The sequence below is a fragment of the Musca vetustissima genome, unplaced genomic scaffold (genome assembly GCF_032173495.1).
Source record: "Musca vetustissima isolate MV318-11 ecotype Yass unplaced genomic scaffold, APGP_CSIRO_Mvet_v1 utg278, whole genome shotgun sequence".
Classification (NCBI taxonomy): Eukaryota; Metazoa; Arthropoda; class Insecta; order Diptera; family Muscidae; genus Musca; species Musca vetustissima.
Window position 1 is genome coordinate 24,928 of NW_026872825.1, and position 26,911 is coordinate 51,838.

Consider the following 26,911-nt stretch of genomic DNA (forward strand, 5'->3'; position numbering starts at 1 on the left):
AATACATAAAATTACAATTTTAATGTGTATTATTTTTATACAAGTTATGGTCCGGGGTTAAGGTGACCAAAAAATGGTACCTCCAATGTTCAGTATTTTTGGTGATATTCCCTCTGAAAGTGGCTATAATTTAGAATGTCTGTTGTCTCTGTGGAAAAATTATCGGTCCAATATAGCTATAACGCTGTCGACATTAATGGTCCTTCCGATTATACACTTAAAGTTGCAATCACCATGCTTCGGAGCTTTTTTCACTACTTTAAACTTAGCATAAGAAATAGAGTTGGGCACCCTAGTTCACTGAGCGGAAGGATCTTTCTTCTCCCTTTTTTAAAAAGGGAGGCTCCTGGATAGTTCCTTGGAATCTCTCTCTCTCTCTTTCAATCATGGCATTATTATGTCATGTCAATAAATGAAGAAACACATGTTTGAATTAGTTTTATTTTTATGACGTAAAAAGTGTCCAAGGTACAAACATCCACCCGCTTCTGTACGCACTGAGAGCCTTAAATATTAAACATTATTTCATCCGAGAAGATATGATAGATATGAGCTTCTGCGAAAGTCAATGTGTCCAATGAAAAAACTATGTTTATTTTTCAGAAAGTTACAGGTCATTTATTCAGTTTACAAATTCAGTTGCTGTAGTTTTGGCCTCCAGTGTATATTCTTGATCAGAATGAAAATCTATGTTTATTTATGCCTTTCCGTCTGTTGTAATCATGATAGAGATCGCAGTATTACAAATAGAGCTCTGAAAATTTACACAGACATTGCTAGTAGGTGAGACTGGGGCATATTCGGCACATTTTTTACAGCTCTATATCTCAGTATTTATTCAACAGATATAACAACGTTATGGCTGATTTTTGTCTTCTGATACTTGGTTTTAAAAACTAGTACCAGTAAGGAAAGTAGTAAAGTCGGACTGGGCCAATATATGAAACCCTTCACCACCTTGGGTATATTGTTCATATATATCCTAACAATTTCATGTCCCGTTCGAAATATATATCGAAGATATGTCTCAATTTGATACGTTGTGCAAAATTTCGTATCAATGGGACAAACATTATGAGTTTGTGCACGATTAAACTAAAATCGGACGAAAGTATACATGGGAGCTATATCTAAATCTGAACCTATTTTCTCGAAACTTAACACACATCATTCTAGTCTCAATTCAGTACGCCATGCCACATTCCGTGCAAATCGAAAGATATATAGGGACTCTGTTACACCATTTACATAAAATCGCACGAAAATATATATGGGAGCTATATCTAAATCTGAACAGATTTTCACGAAACTTAGCACACATCATTCTAGGCTCAATTCAGTACGCCATGCCAAATTTCGTGCAAATCGAAAGATATATAGAGGCTTTGGTACACCATTTACCTTAAATAAATGTGACCTGTACTTTATTTCTTTCTCCAACCTATCCTAATTTCATTCGAGCAGATTTAGAGCCGCCTGCGTAACATGGGGAAATTTTATGGAAAACTATATATAGCAAAATTGATACACGCTATTCGGTACGACGCGTTGTTAAAAATATAATCTATATGTGGGAGCTATATCTAAATATGAATCGATTTTCACGAAAATTAACACACATCTCTCTAGACTTATTTCAGTACGTTATGCCAAATTTTCTGCAAATCGAAGGAACCGATTTTCCTGAAACTCACCACTCATCATTCTAGACTCAATTTAGTACGCTAAGCCAAATTTTGTGCAAATCAAAGCATATAAAGGGACTTTGGTGCACCATTTACCTTAAATCGGACGAAAATATATATGCGAGCTATATCCAAATCTGAACCGATTTTCACGAAACTTTGGTGCACTATTTACCTAAAATCGGATGAAAATATAAATGAGAACTATATCTAAATCCCAACTGATATCCACGAAATTTAACAGACATCGTTTTAGACTCAATTCAGTGCGCTGTGCCAAATTTCGTGCAAATCGAAGGATATATAGGGACGTTGGTGCATCATTTACATAAAATCGGACGAACATATATATGGGAGCTATATCGGAATCTGAACCGATTTTCCTGAAACTCACCACTCATCATTCTAGACTCAATTTAGTACGCTAAGCCAAATTTTGTGCAAATCAAAGCATATAAAGGCACTTTGGTGCACCATTTACCTTAAATCGGACGAAAATATATATCGGAGCTATATCCAAATCGGAACCGATTTTCACGGAACTTTGCACACATTCTAGACCTTATTCATTACGCTGTACCAAATTTCATGCAAATCGAAAGAGATTTAGGGATCGTTTACATTAAATCGGACGAAAATATATATGGGAGCTATATCTAAATCTGAACCGATTTTTCCCATAGGGTTCGTTCTTGAGCCAAATAAGTGACCTATGCCAAATTTCATCCAATTCGAATTGTAAATGCGACCTGTACTGTGTTTACAATTTTACATCGACAGACAGACGGACATGCATAAACCGACTCAGAATGTGATTCTATGCATAATCTCAAAAGGAACCATGTGTCTATCTCGTTTCCTTTTGTCTGTTACAAACATATGCACAAAGACATAAAACCCTGTACCACAGAGTGGTGAAGGGTATAATAAGGAAGATCTCCGCCGATTGGCGTTATCCTAGTTCATACGATAGCTATACACTCACAGAGAAACGTGTAAAAATTTGGAATCGATTGGGTTATTGGTTTTTGAGTTATCGTCCCGCCATTCGCAAAAAAAATGTTTGGAGAAAACGCGTTTAAAGTTTGAGAAGCCCTTCAGCCGTCACTTGATGCTGACACAATAAATCGGCAATAGCTCCAAGAATTCTTGAGATTTTCACTTGAAATTTTGTAGGGACATTCATTAATTAGTGTAGATTCGAATTATATCAACAAAATGTTTAACCCCGAGAATGGGGGGTCCCCTTAACATCAACATCGACTCAGGAAGTGATTATATGCATACTCTCAAAAGGAACCTTGTTTCCATTTGCCTGTTACAAACATATCCACAAAGACATAGTATGGTGAAGGGTTAAATTGATATTAGTTATAAATTTTTACAGTTTTGTAACTTCGACATTTGATGGGACACATTCAACACCCATGGGCATAGTCTGGTAATTATCAATCCTATCAGTCTAATTTGAATTCAGATCCTCTAAAGGTTCTATTTTGTTTTAATATGCAATTCGATGTATGATTTTGGTCTTATATATGTAATATTTAACCATATTGAAGGAGTATTTTTAAAGACAAACCCAGAAAATGTAAGGAAATAATATAGCACATTCTTTATATGGCCGAATCTACCCCATAGGCCTTTCTACAGTTTATACATTGTAATTAAAGACTTTTTATAATACTGCTATAAAATTTAAAAGGTTTAATACACGAAATAATTACGACGTGGTATGGAAATATTATAAAACCAGTGAGCGGAGCAGTATAGTCGGACGGGGCCGACCATACGATACCCTACACAACTTCCATTAAAATCTAACTTTCTGTGGTTTTATATTCTGAGATTCGGCAATATTTCGCGATATTTGCACACTTTTGACTGGCTAGAGGTCAACAAATGTTACTAATAATCAGTACAGCCCCTCTAATTATTTGTCCAGGTTCTCTTCACCGTGGGTTGTGTTGTGATATTCGGCTTTCGACTGATCATCACCTAACAGTTTAGGCGTTGTCCTTGACCATAAATGGAACCTCATGGAACATTTCAAAGCGATCAGCGCTATATTTCCGCCCTCCAGTGTGGTAATAGGTTACTAAATAATATATGAATACGTAAGCACCTGTAAATATTTAAGTGTGACTCCCGCATCCGAGTACCTACGACAATAAAATTGGTATCAATTTAAAGGTCAACCACTCCTCTTGGATATACTATCAACTTCTCGGGTCTATGTCCTTCAGTGGTAAATATATACGCTAAAGAATACAATTTTTGTAATTTTTCACACAAAAGTTAGGGTCCATTTGACCCGCTAAATATTGACCGATCTTTATCAAAACAGGCATGCTTATTCTTTGGCCCGATCCCCTTCTCCATGCAAAAATTCGAGGTTCTTGGGCCATAATTGCGGCCTCTGGAGCGGCCAGAAAAACCAACAAAAATAAAGTTTTTGATCCATTTCATCCCCTAAATATTAACCGATCTTTTCCAAAAACAATAGGGGTCTTCATTGGCCAGAACCCATCCTACATGCAAAATTTCGTGAACATTGGTCCATAACTGTGGCCTGTATCGTGTTTACAAATTATAATGGACAGACGGACGGACGGACAAACATGTCTAGGTCGACTCAGCTAGTCGAGATATGATGATCGGTATACTTAAAGGTGGGTCTAGGACCAATATTTCGCGGCGTTACAAACTTTTGGGGCTGCACAAAGCTATAATACCCTAACAACATAGTTGTGTAGGGTATAATAAAAAAGAACCTTGCATCCAAATAAGCTTATTAGCTGTAGATTTCAAACGTTGCGACAGTTATTCAATTTGATATTCGATACCTATGTATCGAAGCTAGTGATGAACGGTGAGAGCTACATATCGAAAACGTTATTGCCTTATACTTTTGGTATGTTCCCTATATATTCATTTCAAGTATATTTCATATCAGCCCGGACGAACATAACACCTTTTTCACTTGTTTCGAAGCATTCCTTACCAAAGGGGCTGTAATTTAGAATTTCGGGTTGTTGGGTGAGAAGTGGAGAATTTTCTGTCACTTTCGCTATTTTTCAGGATTTAGCCTCATTTCCGAACTTAAATGACTGTATTTTCACATTCCGTTCTTTTTTGGCTTGGAAAAATTAAATAAGGCGCTAATTAAACATGTTCGGTATTTTGGAGTTTTTTGACCTATTTTCAAACTGAAGTAAACGGATTTTTGAAGGGTGCAGAACACTTTTGTTACAGTTTGATATTTTGCATGGTTCAGCCTCACTTCCTCTATGTTCATGTTCCTAGTCTAGTTTTCCTATCAGCAGATAGTTTAAGGAAACAAACTCCCATATAAAGGTCCCGATCTATTTATGAAATTTTTAAGGCACTCCACATGGTGGAGGATATAACAAGTTTATACCGGCCGCACTTACGGCCTTTTTATACCCTCCACCATAGTAAGGGGGGTATATTAATTTTGTTTTTCCGTTTGTAACTCATCGAAATAATCATTTCCGACCATATAAAGTATATACATTCTTGATCAGCGTAAAATTCTATGACGATATAGCCATGTCCGTCTGTCTATTGTAATCACTCTAGTGTCTAAACGTCTAGATCGCCAAAATTTTGCATAGAGTTGTCTTTTGTCTGCAGGTAGGTCAAGTTGATGGGCTTTATCGAAGATGGGCTTTATCGGTCCACGTTTAGGCATAGCTCCCATATAAGGGTACCCCCCAATTTTCAGTATTTTGAGGTTCTTGAGCGCGTTTTCAACAGAATTCGATGAAATTTGGTACATTGAGTTCTTATTGGGTAGGAAATATCTCCACTAAAAATTATAAATATGGGTCCATATTTTCGGATAGCCCCCATATAATGGTACCCCTAATTTTGCGGTATTTTGGGGCGTTTGATCATATTTTTCCGCCGACTTAACTGTAATTTAGTATTTTGAGTTCTTAATAGGTATCAAATCTCTCCACAAAAAAATATGAATATCCATTTTTTCGGATAGCCCCCATATAAGGGTACCCCAAATTTTCTGTATTTTGGAGTTTGGGGGAAAAACGCGCTCAAGTTTTTCAACCGAATTTGCAGCAATTTGGTATTTTGTAGTCGTATATGGTAACAAATCTCTGTACCAAAAATAAATAATATTCACCCCCTTTTTGGGGTGATCCCCATATATCGCCCCTTTTTATATTAAAACAGTTATCTGCTTTGTTCCGGGTTTTGAGTTTGGTTCTAAGACATTGTTGTAATCATTTCACCTGCGGAGGATAGCGAGATAAAAAAATAGAACGTAAGGTTCGATAATGAACTATAGCCGCATTTAGACCTAGCCCCTGTTTGGAGTTTTCAGAAGCAGTGGACCGATATTCCCCATCTTCGAATTTGAATTATCAATGAAAAAATTCTGAAATTTGTATTATGGTTTACAAAATCTGTTTTTAGACATGTCGGTATAGGCCAATTGTTGGTATGTTCCCTATATTACCTGTCAGTATATCTATGGTGGAGGGTATCCAAAGTTCGGCGCGGCCGAACATAACGCCTTTTCACTTGTTGTCTTTCGTCGGTTATCATTTCTACAGCCAGTGTTCCGGTTCGTCGATGATTTTGTTGTAGCACAGGCCTTGTTCATCATCAATTCTTGTCAAATAGTCGGTTGTATGGTCAAATTGCATGAAGCAAACCGCCATTTTTCGAACCTTATACCTATCAAAGTCTTTTATTCCCCCAGGAGGTAAATTTTCACCTCCAAACATTTTGTTAAGAAGTGTTATCAGTCCACATCAATATTACTTAATAAATTTATATATGCAGATTATTTGTTTTGTTAATTTTTTTCGGCTATAATTAACTGTGAACGTATAACTTCGAAGGTAATGCAATATACTGCACGAATAACCACAACAACAATCACATATCGATTCATCTGCATAATTGAAATAATCTACAATACCCCTATTGAATGGTTCATAAATTCCTTTATACAACCCAATGGCGAGCAATAAAAGCTTTATCTCGGTACATATGTCGAAAATAAACTTTTAAGCTGTGGCTGGACTTGGCACCCCAGCAATGTTTTATAGCTGCTGATGATCGGCAACATCAACAGCAATGCCTGGCGATTTGATTATTGCTGTTGGCGATGATGATTGTAAGCGAGAAAGAAAAAGCTTTTGCAGCAACGCACAACATTCCGGCACACAAACTCACACACTCGCATACCCATACGAGGCACCGATACGACTTGGCCACAAGATCTCTCCCAAACAAGCCGATGAAAACAAACGCCATGAGTTAATCGTTCGCCAACTTTGCTGTGCAACAGAACGCTGTTTGGCTAGCTCGCGCATAAAACCGTATTTTTTGTAAAACTTGGGACTGACTTGAGCGTGTGGTTTCCATTGTTGATGTCGTCTGGCGTAATTGTTCGGATGTTTTTAAGTCGCCGTCAAAGAAAACCGCAATATAAACCTCGTTTTGTGTTTTGAGTTTTTTGTTTTGTAAAACAGCTGATGAATGATCTTGACGGTTATTTTTATGAGCGTTTTATGAAGAGAGCTCTGTAATAATTCAAAAAAAGTGCTGAGGGTTCGCCACCACCACTTTTGGTCCATAATAAACTTTTACTTGGAATTTTTTTCGGTTATTGTTTAATTGGCTTTTGTTTTAAGTTTAATTGTCCATTTACTGACCAGATATTTTTGGTAATCTCAAATAAGTGTGTTATGGGAAAATAATAATAAAAAATATATTTTTTTAGAAAAAGTGCATAGCTCATGAAACCATCACTTGAAGTGTTGAAAGTGAAATTTTGAAAACAAAAAAATCTACAGCAAATGAATCACCTTAAAACCAGTTAATTATATTTCCCCCTCGAGCTTGGGTCATTTACTAGATTGATGTAGACGATGTTGTAATAATTGTAAAAATTAAAAAAAAAAAACAAGCAAGAAAACGAAGCATAACAAAACGCCGGTTACCATAACCAATCGCTTAATCGAACCCCCATCACCCAGCATCTGTAAACAGTCATCCAACCAAAAAAAAAACAAGCTGTGTGTGATTGACCTTAAAAAAAGAGCAACGTAACATCCCGTGTAATAGTGTTTGTGTATGTGTGTGTGTACATTTAAGCTTGGCTCACCTCCAAATTGGAAGCTGTAATTTTTTCGTAGAAGAAAAAAAAGAAAAGAAATTTTTACCATTGAAAGAGAAATCCAGACTGTGGGTTCATTCCATCAAACGAACGACCGAACATAACAATCCATTTTTGATTGCATCTCCAACTGCTGTTGCTGCTGCTGTTTTCCACTGCATCTGTTGCATTCACAAACACATCCACAATGTCTGCAAGTGAAAATAAAGTTGAAGAGGTAAGTTGTTGCAATGCAATTGTCATTCCGAGGAGCATTTTTTTGCATCTGGAAAAAGTGAAAGAAAGTAAATGGAAATTGCAGATAACAATAGATGGATTTTTCTTCTTTTTTTGGCTAAGCAGTTGAGACAAGTGGTCTGAAAAATACTCTAAAGTAAATGCTTTATATACTTTTGTAAATTGAAGTTCAAGACCTTCGAAGTGATATCAATACTAGTAGAAGACTTCCAAGGTCATCCAATAATATGTAAAAAGTCATAGAGTGCGCTATGGCCGATATTTTTATACACCTCATGCCTAATGAGGGTAAATACTCTTTGATACGGTGAAAATGTGCCTCATCGAAATTTTGGTTTTAGACCCCATGTTTCTTTGGACCAAATCCGTTTCAGAAAATGTACACATATCCGTCCGTCCGTGCGTTGCACACGGACTATCCGATTTTAACGAAACTTTGTACAGCCTATTATCTTTACCAAGCCTAGATCAAGTAGGAAGATCAGAGGATCAAAATTTGCATTATTTATAAATACAATATCAGACTAATGGAATGTCCGATTTGAACCAAAATTTGCACAACCTATAACCCTTACCAAACCTACACCAAGTTTGAAGATGGAACCCATTGGGATCTCCCCCACAAATAGTCAAAATTTTCAATATTTATGAATCCAATATCAGGCGAATGGAGTTGGTCCATTCCTTCTGGTACCTCCCCCACAAAGAATCAACATTTTTATACCATACACAACTATGTTGTCAGGGTATTATAGCTTTGTGCAGCCCCAAAAGTTTGTAACGCCGCGAAATATTGGTCCTAGACCCACCTTTAAGTATACCGATCGTCATATCTCGACTAGCTGAGTCGATCTAGACATGTGTGTCCGTCCGTCTGTCCATTATAATTTGTAAACACGATACAGGCCACAGTTATGGACCAATCTTCACGAAATTTTGCATGTAGGATGGGTTCTGGCCAATGAAGACCCCTATTGTTTTTGGGAAAGATCGGTTAATATTTAGGGGATGAAATGAACCAAATACTAAATTTTTGTCGGTTTTTCTGGTCGCTCCAGAGGCCGCAATAATGGTTCAAACATCTTGAAATTTTGCATGGAGAAGGGGATCAGGCCAAAGAATAAGCATGCATGATTTGATAAAGATCGGTCAATATTTAGCGGGTCAAATGGACCCGACTTTTGTGTGAAAAATGACAAAATTTGTATTCTATAGCGTATATATTTGTCCCTGATGGACATAGACCCGAGAAGTTGATTTTATATCCAAGAGGAGTGGTTGACCTTTAAATTAATACCAATTATATAGTTGTATGTGCTCGGATGTGGGAGTTACACCCAAATATTTACAGGTATCTATATACGTATATTATTGAGTAACCCATTACCATACTGGAATGAAACATATACCTTATATTTGAAATGTACCATGAGGTTTAGTTATGGTCAAGGAATACGCTCTATCCACATTTACCATAGATGATCAGATAATAATTTTGCAGTCGGTGTAGCCGAAAACTTACTTTTTTACTTGTTCAAAATAATCGGTCGGGACCCTTATAAGACCCCTATGTCAATATATGGACATATACCGTGCGTTTCAGACCATCAAAAGCCGAAAATTCTGCAAATATGTTCTTAAAAACCTTTATGAAACCGGTTGAAACGTAGCGAGGTAGATCCAGTTTAAAAAAAAAAAAAATATAGAGCAGGACCTGTATATGGAGGCTATATGACTATATTAGAACCGAAGTGCCAAATTGCCATTCCATCTAAATACACTTTGACTTTATTTTGGAGGCTATGTCTAAGCATGGACCCATATCAAACATTTTTTTTTTGCGACGAATTTTGTTAACCTTATCCAAAAATATCTAAACAAACCGGACTTGTATATGGGGACTATGTAAAAATGGATCTACATTGAAAGAAAACCCCGGGATGAAAACCCAAGATGCCAAAATACAGCCTAAACCCATTAAAAAAATATCTAAAATAGGCCGGGCCTTTATATGGGGATTATGTTCAGACATAGAACTTGTATATTATATAGACGATTTTCTGTCACAATGTTTCCTACCCACCAAAAAGATGATGAATGCCAGTCGTAGAACTTGCAAGTTCGGAACAAAATCCGCCAAAGTGCAACATACAGGGCTGATAAATTCGGAACTCTAAGTTTACGATGTCTTCGACTCATACAATCTGAACCCCGAAACAAAAATTCGAAAATTTTATGTTTAAACAAATTTGCTTGACCCGAAACTGAACAATTTCAAACCCTGAAAATATGACAAAAACTTTTCCCATGACTGCAATATCAAGGCCATAATTGGCAAAAGTCTAAAAACTATAGGACACAGGTCTAAAATATTCTGCACCATGTCCGAAAATTTCCCAAAGTTTCAAATGTAGATCTAAAACCTGAAGGTTGAACAATTCTCAGCCCTGGTCTTACATCCCATCACAAGTCTAAAATGTGCTGGGCATAGAAATAAGAAATCCTGGGCGGAATGCCGGGAATTTCCAGAATCAAAATTGCATCCTTACAAACCAAGAATGAAAATTTCTAACATAGTAATCTGAAATGTTCTGAACATAGGTTTAAAAAGTCCAGAACAAAAATTATTATGAACAAGGTAGAAAATATTGAGGCAAAAATGTTCCCAGTAAAGAATCCAAATTTCAATATATTGAACCCATAACTGACACAAGTCTGGAAGGTCCTTCACATCGGTGTTAAACATTTTGCACACAGAAATCTGAAAAGTCCTAGTGGGAAGATTGAAATATTCTAAAACCGATGCTCGACAATTTTAAAAACAGAACTGAAAATATGTGTTAATAAAAAACAGAACCCTAGTTTAAACCAGTGAACGGAGCAGTATAGTCGGACGGGGCTGATCATAAAATGCCCTATACAACTACCATTGAGCTCTAAGTTTCTGCGGATGTATTTTTCGACCCTGGGTAATATTTCGGGATATTTGCACTCTCTTGACCGATAAAAGTTCAACAGCTCATCTGAGGCATCTTTCCGAATCATGTTTTCCTAGCATATATTGTCAATTCTCCGGTATATGTCCATCAGGTCCATTTGACCCGCTAAATATTTGCCGATCTTTATCAAAACTGTCATGTTAATTCTTTGACCACATCACCTCCCCATATAAAATTTCGAGAGGTCATAATTGTGGCCTATAGAGCGACCAGAACAAATAATGCTTTTGTTCCATATCATCCCCTAAATATTAACCTAACTTTACTAAAAAAAAATAGCAATCTTTTCTGGCCACAATTCGTTCTAAATGCAAAAAATTCGTAAGAATCGACTCCGCTAGCCGAGATATGATGATCAATATACTAAAAAGTGGGTCTAGGACCAATATTTGGCGACATTACAAACTTTTGGTTCACATAAAATTTTAATATACTTACAACATAGTTATTTAGAGTATAATAAAAACTGAAGTCAAGTTTTCAAATATTCCGAATTCTAGGCCCATGAGCACTAGCTGAAAATGTCTAAGGCTCATGGCGACGAAATGTTCGTTATAGAATGAATAATTCCGAACACAATGTTCCACGGTCTTACAAATTTTGCATTCAGGTTTGAAATCCCCCTAAATGCAAGGCTGAGAATCCCTCAACCCAAAGCTGCAAAATTTCAAACACAGAACTAAAAAGTTCTGAACTCTTTACTTACAAGTTCCGCATTGAGGTACGATAGTCTTATCCCGAGTCAAAAAAGTCCTGAAGGCCAAATAAAAACCTTCTGAGAGCTATATAAAATAACGAAAAATGCTTCCCACACACCGATTAGTAGCTCAGAATCCCAAGCTGGTACAAAATGAAAAAAATCGTTGTTTCAAACATAAATTTACTGCGAAAAAATCATTTTGGATCATCTCAGAGATCTAGTATAAAATGAATATATGCAGAAACCTTCTACAGAATGATTTATATAAAATCGGATGAAAAATATATTGGAGCTATATATAATTCTGAATTGATTTTCACGAAACTTTGCACACATCATTCTAGACTCAATTCAGTACACCATGCTCAATTTCGTGTAAATCAAAGAAATATAGGAGATTAGGTGCATCATTTACATTAAATCGGACGAAAATACATGTCTATATCGGAACCGATTTTCACAAAACATAGCACACATAATTCTAGAATCAATTCAGTACACCATGCCCAATTTCGTGTAAATCAAAGAAATATAGGAGCTTAGGTGCATCATTTTCATAAAATCCAAATTTGAACTGATTTCCACCAATTTTATAAGGATCGTCCTTTGGCCAAATAAATGCGATGTACCAAATTTCATCGAAATCGGTTTATAAATGCTTGTACTTTGTATACGTTTCATATGGTTGATTCTCAGTTACTCTCACACACATTTTTGAGAATTTTTGAGCACCCCTAATATAGACTCGATTAATCGATTGTTTATATCGCTGACTCACGTTGCGACAATAGTCACGCATTTACATACCTTCTTCCATTGTTCTATATATACAAAAGTTTTGTGTAACAAAACATTTTCCATAATTACGATTTAATTTCCTTCAAAAGCCAAGAATAATTAATGAATCCATACAACGCTTCGATTGAATTGATTTCTTAATAATAATTTTCCATAACAAAATACTGGGAGGGAAAACTTTGAACTCCAATCAATAGTTGGTTACAAAAAAAAGTAAAGCCAAGCCATGAAACCGGAACATGAAACTGCTACACAATACACAAAGTAGATAATTGAATTGAAACTATAATTAAAAATCTGTACAATAGATACAATATAAACAGAAAACGTGATGTCTAGTATATTTATATTTTTCTATGTAATTCAATTCAAATTGCAATTACCGTTAATCATAAACTACAACCAATCGAACATAAGAAATTGAAAGAAATGAACTATCGATTAACAGAGTTTGAGGTTTATTGGCTTTTTTCCCGCGAAATAAAAAAATCCTTTCTTTTCATTCGAACCGCGATTTTTATTTGGTAGTTTTTAATAAAACAATTTTCCTTTCACCTCTTTAAACAAATAGCAACGCTGAGATTAAGAAATTTTTATAAAAAAACAAACAATCTTTGCAATTCCGTAGAGTAAAAGTTTAATCAACATGACATGAAAGGAAAAAGAAAGAAATGAAAAGACATCAGGTCTGTCTATCTTTCCCATGATTTCTGTGAAATTCAATTTCAATCAAATTCAAAGTCAACGGAAAGACAGACAGCCAAACATGTAAAAAAACAACAACAATAATAATAACAACAACAACAACAGCACAAATATTAACCGCATTATCTTTTCAACACGAACGGGGGCCTACCTAGCTAGCTGATTACAAACCTAGACCGGTTCATTATGTCTAAAGAAAAAATCAAAAACAGAAATAAATGCAAGTTTCACTGTCACACCGACATAGTTACATTAGTCGGGTTTTCGTCTTATTTCTCATTTGATTTGCAGTGGTTTTAAATATTTCACAATTAATTTTTTTCTTGGTTTGTTTTTTCTTTTTCTTTATTTTCGAGAAGATCATCAACCCCATTTTTTTGTGATGGGTTTTAATTTATGTTTTGAGTTATTTTTTTTAATTTTGAATTCAAGCTTGAAAATTAAATATTAACCAACTATAAATGCAGATTAATATGCAATTTAAATTCAATATTTTGTAGGAAATAACGAAATATTTTAAATTATTCAATTAGAAATAACTTGTTGACTCTTGAGGGGAGTGCCTATTCTAGAATCCAAAATAAACAGTCTCATATTTCTTCCAAACTAAAATCAAGTAAAATTACATACACTTCTTCTGATGCCTCCCACACTAAATGATTAAAATCGTGCTGAAAAATTAATTTGTAACATATTGAAATTTAATCAGAAAACAAGCGAGGAAAGTAGTAAAGTCGGGCGGGGCCGACTATATGATACCCTTCATCACGTTGGGTATATTCAACAGATGAATCCTAAAACACGTCGCATTTTTAAAGGACCAGTAAAATGATATTGGATCCATAAACATGTCATTCTGCAAGCGGTACTAAATTTTTCATTTGGCCAGATATAGAAGCTATATCTAAATCTGAACCAATTTTAGGAAACTTAACACACAACATTCTAGACTTAATTAATTACGCTGTGCTAAATTTCGTGCAAACCGAAAGTTATTAAGGGACTTGTGTACACCATTCACCTTAAATCGGACGAAAATATATATGGACCGATTTCCAGAAAACCTCACACACATCATTCTAGACCTGATTCTGTACGCTATGCCACATTTCGTGCAAATCGAAAGATAAATAGGGACTTTGGTAAACCATTTACATTAAATCGGACGAAAATATATATGAGAGCTATATCTAAATCTGGACCGATGTTCAGAAAACTTAACACACTTCATTCTAGACCTAGTTCATTACGCTGTGCCAAATTTCGTGCAAATCGAAAGATATATAGGGACTTTGGTACACCATTTACATTAAATCGGGCGAAAATATATATGGGAGCTATATCTAGATCTGAACCGATTTTTCTCAATTTCAATAGGGTTCGTCCTTGGGCCAAACAAATGCGCTGTGCCCAATTTCATCCAATTCGAATCATAAATGCAACCTGTACTTTGTTTAACATGGACAGACAGCCGGACGGACAGACGGACATGCATAAATCGACTCAGAAAGTGATTCTATGCATATTCTCAAAAGAAACCATGGGTCTATCTCGATTCCTTTTGCCTGTTACAAACATATGCACAAAGCCATAATACCCTGTACCACAGAGTGTCGAAGGGTATAAAAAGGGGGTTATATGAAGACTACGCCAAAAAGGGCCGAATATTAATAATTTTTGGTAGGTAGATTTGTTACGACTACAAAATATGAAATTGCAAAATACCGAAAATTGGGGGTACTCTTATATGGGGGCTACCCGAAAAATGGACCTATATTCATCATTTTGTATGGAGAGATTTGGAACCTATTAAGAACTCAAAATACTAAATTACAGATAATTCGGTGTAAAAATACGATCAAAACACCAAAAATACTGAAAACTAGGAGGTACCGTTATATGGGAGCTACCAGAAAAAGTGGACCTACATAAATATTTTTTGTGCAGACATTTTGTACCCAATAACAACCCAATGTACCAAATTTAAGCGAATTCGGTTGAAAAACGCGTTCAAGAATCCCAAAATATCCCCTTATGTGGGAGCTATGCCTAAACGTAGACCGATATATCCCATCTTCGAACTTGACCTGCCTGCAGACAAAAGACAAACCTATGCAAAATGTCAGCACCCTATCTCAATTCCTTCAGAAGTTAGCGTGATTACAACAGACGGATGGACGGACATGGAAATGAATATTTCGATGAGTTACAAGCGGAATGAAAAAATTAATATACCTTCCATACTATGATGGAGGGTATAAAAGTGCCACTATGTTTGGCCTGGGCCATTTTTTTCATACCCTTCGCCATGAGATGGACATTCAAAATAACTAAAATTAATTAGAAATTTTATATGATAAGGAAATACCAAAATTGGGATAGGACCTTCTACATGCCATATTTGTATGGGGATGGTCATCTATACCAAAGATTTAAAGGCTCCCACTCACAGGCCCATATAATGATCAATGAAGTTCCGCCAAGATAATGTAAATATTTTCAATTTTCATACAGTCCCAACTTTTACTTTAACATTCGTCACTTTCCACTTTAAAATACAACGCACAAAAATATCATTCTTTCAATTCTTTTTTGAAATGTACACTTCCAATTCACACTTAATAAATTCGGAAATTCTTGATCAAAGGTTTATGTACTATATTAATAATAATAATAATAATAATATGTTTGTTTATTTTACGAACCATTTAACACATATTTTTCAAATACCATGTCGTATTCGTATGTATATATAAATCAATGTACATACGTGTGTAAATATTATTGAATGCAAATATTACTGAGGTTATCGCATCTGGAATCGAATTGTGTGTATGGTTTGCATACAAAAATGATTGTGTGTATTAAATTTAAATCAATATCAATCAAATATTTACATACATGTCTATTAACATAATATTTATTGTAATACAATATTTCTTTTCAAGCTATTTTAATAAAGCCAATTTTTTTTAGGAAGTAAATTTCAATTTCATACAAAAAGATGCGTAAACTGCGGGCTTGTCTGTACATCGTATATTCAAATATTATTTAAAATGTTATATGTATAGTCCATTAAAAATATTTTTAATCTAGGTCTAAGGATGGTCCACTAAAAAATTATACGCCTTAAAATTACTTACTTAGGTAGCTGGCTTGTTACAGAACGGTTGTTCCATAAGCCGAGCTTAAACCAGTAAGGAAAGTAGTAAAGTCGGACGGGGCCGACTATATGATACCCTTCACCACTATGGGTATATTAAACAGGACTATTAGCATGAAATTGGATGAAATAAAATATGTGATATTTATCTAAATGTTAATCTACGTAGATCTATCCATAAAGTATGTAAATCGACTTCAAACAAATATAAATGGGTCATCCGTTGGGCTATGTCTGTACTTCTAGAAAACGCAACTACATAATTCTATGCTCAATTGTGTACTTTGTGCAAAATTTGATGTCAAACTGACTAACATGAGGAGTTTGATGCCCAATTTACTTGAAATCGGGCGAAAATATATATGGAAGCTCTATCCAAATATTAAGCGATTTCAAACAAACTAGTGACAGGATAGGTTATACTAATTTCAGAACGTTTTGTTCCTATTGGTTCTTGGTGCGTCAATTACTTAAAATCAATCTATAATAAAAGGGAGCAATATCTAAATCTGGACCGATTTTCACGAAACAACGCAGACATCACTCTAGGCTCAATTCAGTACGTTATGCCAAATTTTGTGCAAAACGAAAGATATATAGGGACTTTGGTGCAACATTTACATGAAATCGGACGAAACTATATGTGGGAGCTATATAGAAATCTGGACTGATTTTCTCGAAACTTGGCAGACATCATTCTAGACTCAATTCAGTACGTTATGCCAAATTTCGTGCAAATCGAAGGATATATAGGGACTTTGGTGCACCATTTACATGAAATCGGACGAAACTATATATGGGAGCTATATGTAAATCTTGACCTATTTTCACGAAACTTGGCAGACATCATTCTAGGCCTAAATGATTAGGCTGTATCAAATTTCGTGCAAATCAAAAGATATATAGGGACTTTGGGGCACCATTTACATGAAATCGGACGAAACTATATATGGAAGATATATCTAAATCAGGACCGATTTTCATGAAACTTGGCAGACATCATTCTGGGCTCAATTAAGTACGTTATGCCACATTTCGTGCAACTCGAAGGATATATAGGGACTTTGGTGAACCATTTACATGTAATCGGACGAAACTATATATGGGAGCTATATCTAAATCTGGACCGATTTTCTCGAAACTTGGCAGACATCATTCTGGGCTCAATTAAGTACGTTATGCCAAATTTCGTGCAAATCGAAGGATATATAGGGACTTTGGTGCACCATTTACATGTAATCGGACGAAGCTATATATGGGAGCTATATCTAAATCTGGACCGATTTTGTCGAAACTTGGCAGACATCATTCTAGCCTCAGTTCAGTACGTTATACCAAATTTCGTGGAAATCGAAAGATATATAAGAACATTAGGGCGCCATTTACATGAAATCAGACGAAACTATATATGGGAGCTATATCTAAATCTGGACCGATTTTCTCGAAACTTGGCAGACATCATTCTGGGCTCAATTAAGTACGTTATGCCAAATTTCGTGCAAATCGAAGGATATATAGGGGCTTTGGTGCACCATTTACATGTAATCGGACGAAGCTATATATGGGAGCTATATCTAAATCTGGACCGATTTTCACGAAACTTGGCAGACGTCATACTAGGCTCAATTCAGTACGTTATACCAAATTTCGTGCAAATCGAAAGATATATAAGAACATTAGGGCACCATTTACATGAAATCGTACGAAATTATATATGGGAGCTATATCTAAATCTGGACCGATTTTCACGAAAATTGGCAGATACCACTCTAGGCTTAATTCAGTACGTTATGCCAAATTTCGTGCAAATCAAAAGATATATAGGGACTTTGGGGCACCATTTACATGAAATCGGACGAAACTATATATGGGAGCTATATCTAAATCTGGACCGATTTTCACGAAAATTGGCAGACATCATTATAGGCCTAAATGATTAGCCTGTACCAAATTTCGTGTAAATCGAAAGATATATAGGGACCGTTTACATTAAATCGGTTAAATATATATATGGGAGCTATATCTAAATCTGAACCGATTTTTCCCAATTTCAATAGTGTTCGTCCTGGGGCCGAATAAGTGACCTATGACAAATTTCATCCAATTCGGATCATAAATGCGACCTGTACTTTGTTTACAATTTAACATGGACAGACAGACAGACGGACGGACGGACGGACATGCATAAATCGACTTAGAAAGTGATTCTATGCATATTCTCAAAAGGAACCATGGGTCTATCTCAATTATTTTTGCCTGTTACAAACATATGCACAAAGACATAATACCCTGTACCACAGCGTGGTGAAGGGTATAAAAAGATTTCCATCAGTAGGTTCGCTTATATATGCCTTTTGAGCTGGGGCATTCTCATTGTCGATGTCCACGTATAGATTATAAAGCTCGTGATTCATTCCACGCCGATATTCACCGTCGACGCAGATCGGCCCGTAAATCTTTCAGAAAATTTGTCTCTCAAACACTCCAAGATCTGCCTCATCTGCTTGCGTAAGTACCCGTGCTTCATATAAATATAACAGCACGGGTAGTATCAGCGTCTTGTAAAGAGTGAGTTTGGTCTGGCGGGAGGTGGCCTTGTTTCTAAACTGCTTACTCAGACCATAGTAGCATCTGTTGGCCATCACAATCCTTCTCCAAATTTCAAAACTGATGTCATTCGTTTTATTTATGGCGGTACCAAGGTATATAAAATCTTTATCTACCTCGAAGCTATAGTTCTCAAGTTCCACAGTTGGTCCGAGTCTGCTGGACGTCTTGGGCGTTGATACCATCAGCTTGGTCTTCTCGCCGTTTACTGAAAGACCCACTTTGGCAGACTCCTTCTCAATTTGTTCAAAGGTGGATGTTACCGCTCGCAATGTTCGACCCATTATGTCGATGTCATCGGCGTAGGCGAATAACATGTGTTGATTGGTGTACAGAGTGTCATTTCTGTTCATTTTTTCCTCTCGTATGACCTTTTCCAGCAGGATGTTAAAAAGGTCACACGACAAACTATCATCTTGTCTAAATCCTCGTTCGGTATTAAAGGGCTCCAATAGGTCCTTTCCGTCTTTAACTGCTGACCTTGTACCACTTAAAGTTATCCTGCATAGCCGTAATAATTTTGCAGGAATGTCAAACGCCGACATGGCTTTAAACACCTCTGAACGGATAGGGCTGTCGAATGCGGCTTTATAGTCAAGGAATAGGTGGTATGTGTCGATGTGTTTTTCGTGGGTTTTTTCCAGGAAAATCTGGTCTATGGTGGATTTGCCAGGTCTGAAGCCGCATTGGTATGGTCCAATAATGTATTAACCATTGGCTTTAATCATTCACACAATACACTGGATAGCACTTTATATGCGATGGGAAGAAAGCTAATTCCTCTATAGTTGTCACATATCGCCTTGTCTCCTTTTTTGTGCACGCGACACAGGGTGCTGAGGTTCCAATCATTGGGCATGCATTCCTCTAGCCAAATTGTACTAATCAGCTGGTGTATGCTGCTGACCAACATCTGACAACCAGTCTTGAATAGTTCGGCTCCTGCTGCTTTATTATTATTTATTTATTTTTTTTTTTTTTTGAGCCGATTAATTGCTTTTATGACCTCATCTTGGCTAGGTGGTATACACTCAATACCATCATCTCTTATTGGTTCTGGGGTATCTTCTTCACCGCAACTATTTGATATCAGAAGCTTTTCAAAATGCTCCTTCCAAATCCTCAACATGCTGTCTGTATCTGTCACCAGGGTCCCTTCTTCATCTCTACAGGAGGATGTGCCTGCACCAAAACCTTCGGTTTGGTGTTTTACTCGTTGGTAAATTTCCGGACTTCATTCTGACTCCTGTACATTTCGATTTGCTCACGCTCAACTTTTTCTTGTTCTTTCTCCTTTTTTTCTGAAAACACGTTTCTTCTCTCTCCTTTTCTCCCGATAATTCTCCATCACGTTACGTGTTGCTACTGTCTGCAGGGTTGCCCTATACGCTGCGTTTTTCACATCAGCAGCATTACGACACTCCTGATCGTATCATGGTGGAGGTTTTTGGTACTCAAGTGTTGCTTTTGCTGCAGTGTTTATAGGGAGTGGGCAATTCTTTGCCATTGTGCTTCTACATTATTATCGGGACAAGAAGTAGATGCTTCATCAAGTAGGTGGGTAAGTTGAGCGGAGTAGGCCTCGGCTACCTGTTGTGTTTGCAGCTTTTCGACGTCGAGTTACCGTGTTGTGTTAGATCGCACCTTTGCTGCAACATTAAGACGAGTGCGAACCTTGGCTGCTACAAGGTAGTGGTCCGAATCGATATTCGCTCCTCGGATCGATTGAACGTCTAATACACTGAATGAATCCCTTCCATTGTGCTTCTATACCATTATCGGGACAAGAACTGCTTTAGTCAATTAGATGAGTAAGTTGAACGGAGTAGGCCTCGGCTACCTGTTGTTTTTGCTGCAACATTAAGACGAGTGCGAACCTTGGCTGCTACAAGGTAGTGGTCCGAATCGATATTCGAATCGATACATGATCAATTTGATTTCTCGTTTCTTGATCAGGAGAAATCCAGGTGGCCTTGTGTATATCGTGATGCTTGAATCTGGTGCTGCTACTGTTTTTTGTCATGGCCAGGGCAGCGATCATATGCTGTTGTCTAAGCGCTCGTAAAATATGTCTTTGGTCTGCTCATCTTTGTCTTCGGTCGGAGCATGGACGCAAAAGACTGATGTAGAAGAACTTCGCTTTTGTGCGGATTATAGCAATTCGCTCATCTACTGGAGCGAATCTGTTCTCCTGTTAACCATAAATCCGCAACCAAATTCAGGTCTCGTTTCATGGCATCTATAATACAGTGCGTAATCGTCTGATGTACTTACGCCTGTCCCTTTCCTGTAAGGCAATAATATAGGCGTTGTACTTCTTGAGTACATCCGTCAAAGCGTACAACGTCTGCACATTCCAAGTGCAGATTCGCAGATGGTGTCCTTTAAACATTTGCGGGGGTCGTCAACATTAGGTGGGTTTGGTTTTCTTTGAGGTGAGGTCAGTGCCCAACATTGAGATGAAAGAGTGACCAAGATAAGATATGTCTTTGTGCATTTGTTTGTAAAAGGCAAAAGGAATCGAAATAGACCCATGGTTCCTTTTGAGAATATGCATAGAATCACTTTCTGAGTCGATTTATGCATGCCCGTCTGTCCGTTCGCCCATGTATTTTTGTTAACAAAGTACAGGTCACATTTATGATCCGATTTGGATGAAATTTGGTACAGTTCACTTATTTGGCCCAAGGACGAACCCTATTGAAATTGGAGAAAATCGGTTCAGATTTAAATATAGCTTCCATATATAGATTCGCCCGATTTAATGTAAATGGTGTACCAAAGTCCCTATATATCTATCGATTTGCACGAAATTTGGTATAGCGTACTGGATTGAGTCTAGAATGATGTGTGTAAAATTTCTTGAAAATCGGTTCAGATTTAGATATAGCTCCTATATATAGATTCGCCCGATTGTAGGTAAATGGTGCACCAAAGTCCCTGAAAATCATTCGATTTGCACGAATTTTTTCATAGCGTACTGAATTAAGCCTAAAATGACGTGTGTTGAGTTTCCTGAAAATCGGTTCAGATTTAGATATAGCTCCCATATATAGTTTCGCCCGATTTTAGGTAAATGGTATGCCAAAGTCCCTATATATCTTCCGATTTGCACGAAATTTGGCATAGCGTACTGAATTGAGTATAGAATGATGTGTGTAAAATTTCTTGAAAATCGGTTCAGATTTAGATATAGCTCCCATATATAGTTTCGCCCGATTTTAAGTAAATGTTATGCCAAAGTCCCTATATATCTTTTGATTTGCACGAAATTTGGCATAGGGTACTGAATTGAGTCTAGAATGATGTGTGTAAAAGTTGTTTAAAAACGGTTCAGATTTGGATATAGATCCCATATATATTTTCGACCGATTTAATGTAAATGGTTCACCAAAGTCCCTATATATTTTTCGATTTCCATGAAATTTGGCATAGCGTAATGAATTGAGTCTAGAAATATATGTGTTAAATTTCGTGAAAATGGGTTCAGAACTAGAGTTAATTCCCATATATATTTTCGTCCGATTTTATGTAAATGGTGCACCAAAGTCCCTATATATCCTTCGATTTGCACGAAATTTTGATTTATAAGTAAATGAAGAACTTAAAATGTGGCTGAATGCACAAAACATACTGAAATAAGTGTGACCTATTTCGACAAGTTTCAATGAAATCTGTTTAGATTTCGATATTTTGCTTTAAATTTATTTTCATAATTTTGTCCCATTACAAGAAGGAACTCTATATCTGACCAAAATTTAGTATATGTTGCAGAATGACATGTTTAATTTCATGTTAACGGTCCATCAAATATGCGACGTCTGTTAGGATCCCATCTGTTGAATATATCCAAAGTGGTGAAGGGTATCATATAGTCGACCCCGTCCGACATTACTACTTTCCTTACTGTTTTTTTTTTTTGGATATTTTATACAACAATGGGTTAATAGATTGTGAGGGGAATAACCGTACCAATTTTACAATCATATACAACTTCTTACCAATTTATCTATGTAAATTATTAACAATTATCATATTCCATTCTATTACCTATCAAACACGATTGCACTAGACAAACAACAGCAACATGGCTGCAATATTCTATTGAAAAAACACTTCAAACAACTCATCAAACTGCAAGAGCCCAGGAAAACCAAAACCAAACAACACGTGTCGTGCGCAATTTAAATTTGAATATCCTAACAACGTTTCTAATGAATTTTTAACTGACAAAAATAAAACACTTGGCAAAATTCGATATGTAAAAACGTGTAACAATCGTAACGTTTGCAACGGAAATACATGTGACTACATCATTTTATTTTTTTATTTTTCTCAATTATATTATTTCGCTACAACAACAATAACATCATTCAATTGCTACAATAACAATTTGAAAACATTTGAAATAGCGAAAAAAATAATTTATGTAAAAACGTAATCGAACACTCCAAGTAAATTGCATATTAATTCGACAGTCATTGTAACGAAAGGCGAATTGAAATTCGAAATGAAAAAAAAATAACAATTGTTTATTATTTACCTCATAAAATGTAATTCACTCATTAATGATCAGCGTTTATTACAGAATATTGACTGCCGAATAGGCGAGGTTAGGTTTTAGGTTTAATAGGCTTCGAGATAGTTAGAATTAACAGCATGCAATTGAAATAGGAATGGGAGATGGAGAACTACAAATATATAGAAAATATTATTTGCAGAAGACCTATGAGAGGTATTAATGGAGATATGGTGTGATTTACAAAAAAATTAATTTATACAGGACCTCACACAGAAAAAAACCGGTAAGGAAAGTAATAAAGTCGGTCGGGGCCGACTATATGATACCCTTCACCACTTTGGGTATATTCAACAGATGAATCCTAACAGACGTCGCATTTTTAATAGAACAATAAAATGAAATTGAATCCATAAACATGTCATTCTGTAACCGATACGAAATTTTTCATTTGGTCAGATATAGAAGCTGTTTCTAAATCTGAACAGATTTTCAAGAAACTTAACACACATCATTCTAGACCTAATTCATTACGCTGTGCCAAATTTCGTGCACATCGAAAGATATTAAGGGACTTTGGTGCATCATTTACTTTAAATCGGACGAAAATATATATGGGAGCTATATCTAAATCTGAATCGATTTTCAGGAATCTTAACACACATCATTCTAGACCTAATTCATTACACTGTGCCAAATTTCGTGGAAATCGAAGAATATATGGGGACTTTAGTGCACCATTTACATTAAATCGGACGAAAATATATATGGGAGCTATATCTAAATCTGAACCGATTTTCAGGAAACTTAACACACATCGTTTTAGACTCAATTCAGTACGCTGTGCCAAATTTCGTGCAAATCGAAAGATATTAAGGGACTTTGGTGCATCATTTACCTTAAATCGGACGAAAATATATATGGGAGCTATATCTAAATCTGAACCGATTTTCAGGAATCATAACACACATCATTCTAGACCTAATTCATTACGCTGTGCCAAATTTCGTGCAAATCGAAAGATATTAAGGGACTTTGGTGCATCATTTACCTTAAATCGGACGAAAATATATATGGGAGCTATATCTAAATCTGAATCGATTTTCAGGAATCTTAACACACATCATTCTAGACCTAATTCATTACACTGTGCCAAATTTCGTGCAAATCGAAGAATATATGGGGACTTTAGTGCACCATTTACATTAAATCGGACGAAAATATATATGGGAGCTATATCTAAATCTGAACCGATTTTCAGGAAACTTAACACACATCGTTTTAGACTCAATTCAGTACGCTGTGCCAAATTTCGTGCAAATCGAAAGATATTAAGGGACTTTGGTGCATCATTTACCTTAAATCGGACGAAAATATATATGGGAGCTATATCTAAATCTGAACCGATTTTCAGGAAACTTAACACACATCATTCTAGACCTAAATCATTACGCTGTGCCAAATTTCGTGCAAATCGAAGAATATATGGGGACTTTAGTCCACCATTTACATTAAATCGGACGAAAATATATATGGGAGCTATATCTAAATCTGAACCGATTTTCAGGAAACTTAACACACATCGTTTTAGACTCAATTCAGTACGCTGTGACAAATTTCGTGCAAATCGAAGGATATATAGGGACGTGTGTGTCACCATTTACCTTAAATCGGACGAAAATATATATGGGAGCTATATCCAAATCTGAACCGATTTGCAGGAAACTTCACACACATCATTCTATGCCTAATTCATTACGCTGTGCCAAATTTGGTGCAAATCGAAAGATATATAGGGACTTTAGTGCACCATTTACATAAAATCGGACGAAAATATATATGGGAGCTATTTCTTAATCTGAACCGATTTTCACGAAATTTAACACACATCGTTCTAGACTTAAGTCAGTACACCGTGCCAAAGTTCGTGCAAAACGAAAGATAGAAGAACTTTGGTGCACCATTTACATTAAATCGGACGAAAATATGTATGGGAGCTATATCTAAATCTGAACCGATTTTTCCCAATTTCAATTGGGCTCGTCCTTGGCCCAAATAAGTGACCTACGCCAAATTTGATTCAATTCGGATTATAAATGCGACCTGTACTTTGTTTGCAAATTAACATCGACCGACAGACCGACGGACATGCATAAATCGACTCAGAAAATGATTCTATGCATATTCTCAAAAGGAACCATGTGTCTCTATCGTTTCCTTTTGCCTGTTACAAACATATGCACAAAGACATAATACCCTGTACCACAAAGTGGTGAAGGGTATAAATACAACTTGTACATTACCTCTCACAGAAAAAAATCAACGATTTAATAGATTTCCATTCATTCATATTCCATTTTTCCATATTGTACATGTACTTTTCCTAGAACACAAGTAAAAATTCTTATAATCATGAGAAAGCCTCCATTTTTCTAAAAAATGTACGCATTTCATTAATATTAAAACTATTTTCTTACTTCTCTCTACTTTACCTCTATTAGCGCTCATTTCTTCCTCTCTATCTTTTTTTGTTTTTTACAAACACACATGTATTCCTCTCAAGAAAAAACATTAACACCACCATTCGTTGTTAGGCTTGGTTTGTTTTGGTATCGTTCGCCGTCTCTCCCCACACTTGGTGGTTGTTACCTTTGCAACCGTTTGTTTGACTGTTACTCTGTTTACAACCTCCGCTCACTCGATGGTGGCTAGTTTTGCATTGGTGTTATAAAATTCGCATATGTAAATTCCAAATTATTTCGATATAAATGCCAAATGCAATATAATAAACAATAATGAATTGTGAATTTTTGTTACAATTTTGGTCTTTAGTGGTCAAGAAACCTACTTTGAGAACAAAACGAAAGCCGGCAATTTAATTGCCATTTTTTCAATTCTGTATTCTAACCCGAGGGTTTCATTAAGAGAACCTTTGTCAATAGAAGTAAATTTGTGAGTAATCTTGCAATAGAATCCTTCAGAAGTCTATTAACATGATATCTTTTTGAGGTCATCTTCAGATAGACTCTAATAGATAAAGCCTCTGGGAGTTTTCAAATATATTAGGTTAAGGAAAAATAAATCTATTATTTTTAAATGAACTATTGGACTTTATATAACATGCTTCGAAATGTCCGATTTGGGACTCCGTTTTGTTGTATGTTTTTTGCCATTTTAAAAGAAACTTCATAATGCCTCTCTCATAAAAGTCCTGCTCTCTATTTGCAAAAAAACTCTAGTAGTCGATTTTCACAATCCTCTCTAGATACAAATTGTTTATCATTAAAGAAATTTTGCAATGCAAGAAAAATATGATAATCGCTTTG

The 26,911-nt window shown here is 36.0% G+C and overlaps 1 protein-coding gene across 1 annotated transcript in view; it reads left to right on the forward strand.

Annotated features, from left to right (window-relative positions):
- Positions 1 to 8,045: 8,045 nt before the first annotated feature.
- LOC133338839 (long-chain fatty acid transport protein 4) overlaps positions 8,046 to 26,911 on the forward strand; it is an 89,514-nt gene continuing 70,648 nt past the window's right edge. The window contains exon 1 of the mRNA XM_061546949.1: positions 8,046 to 8,074. The gene's annotated coding sequence lies outside the window, so the exon portion shown is untranslated. The remainder of the gene's footprint in view (positions 8,075 to 26,911) is intronic.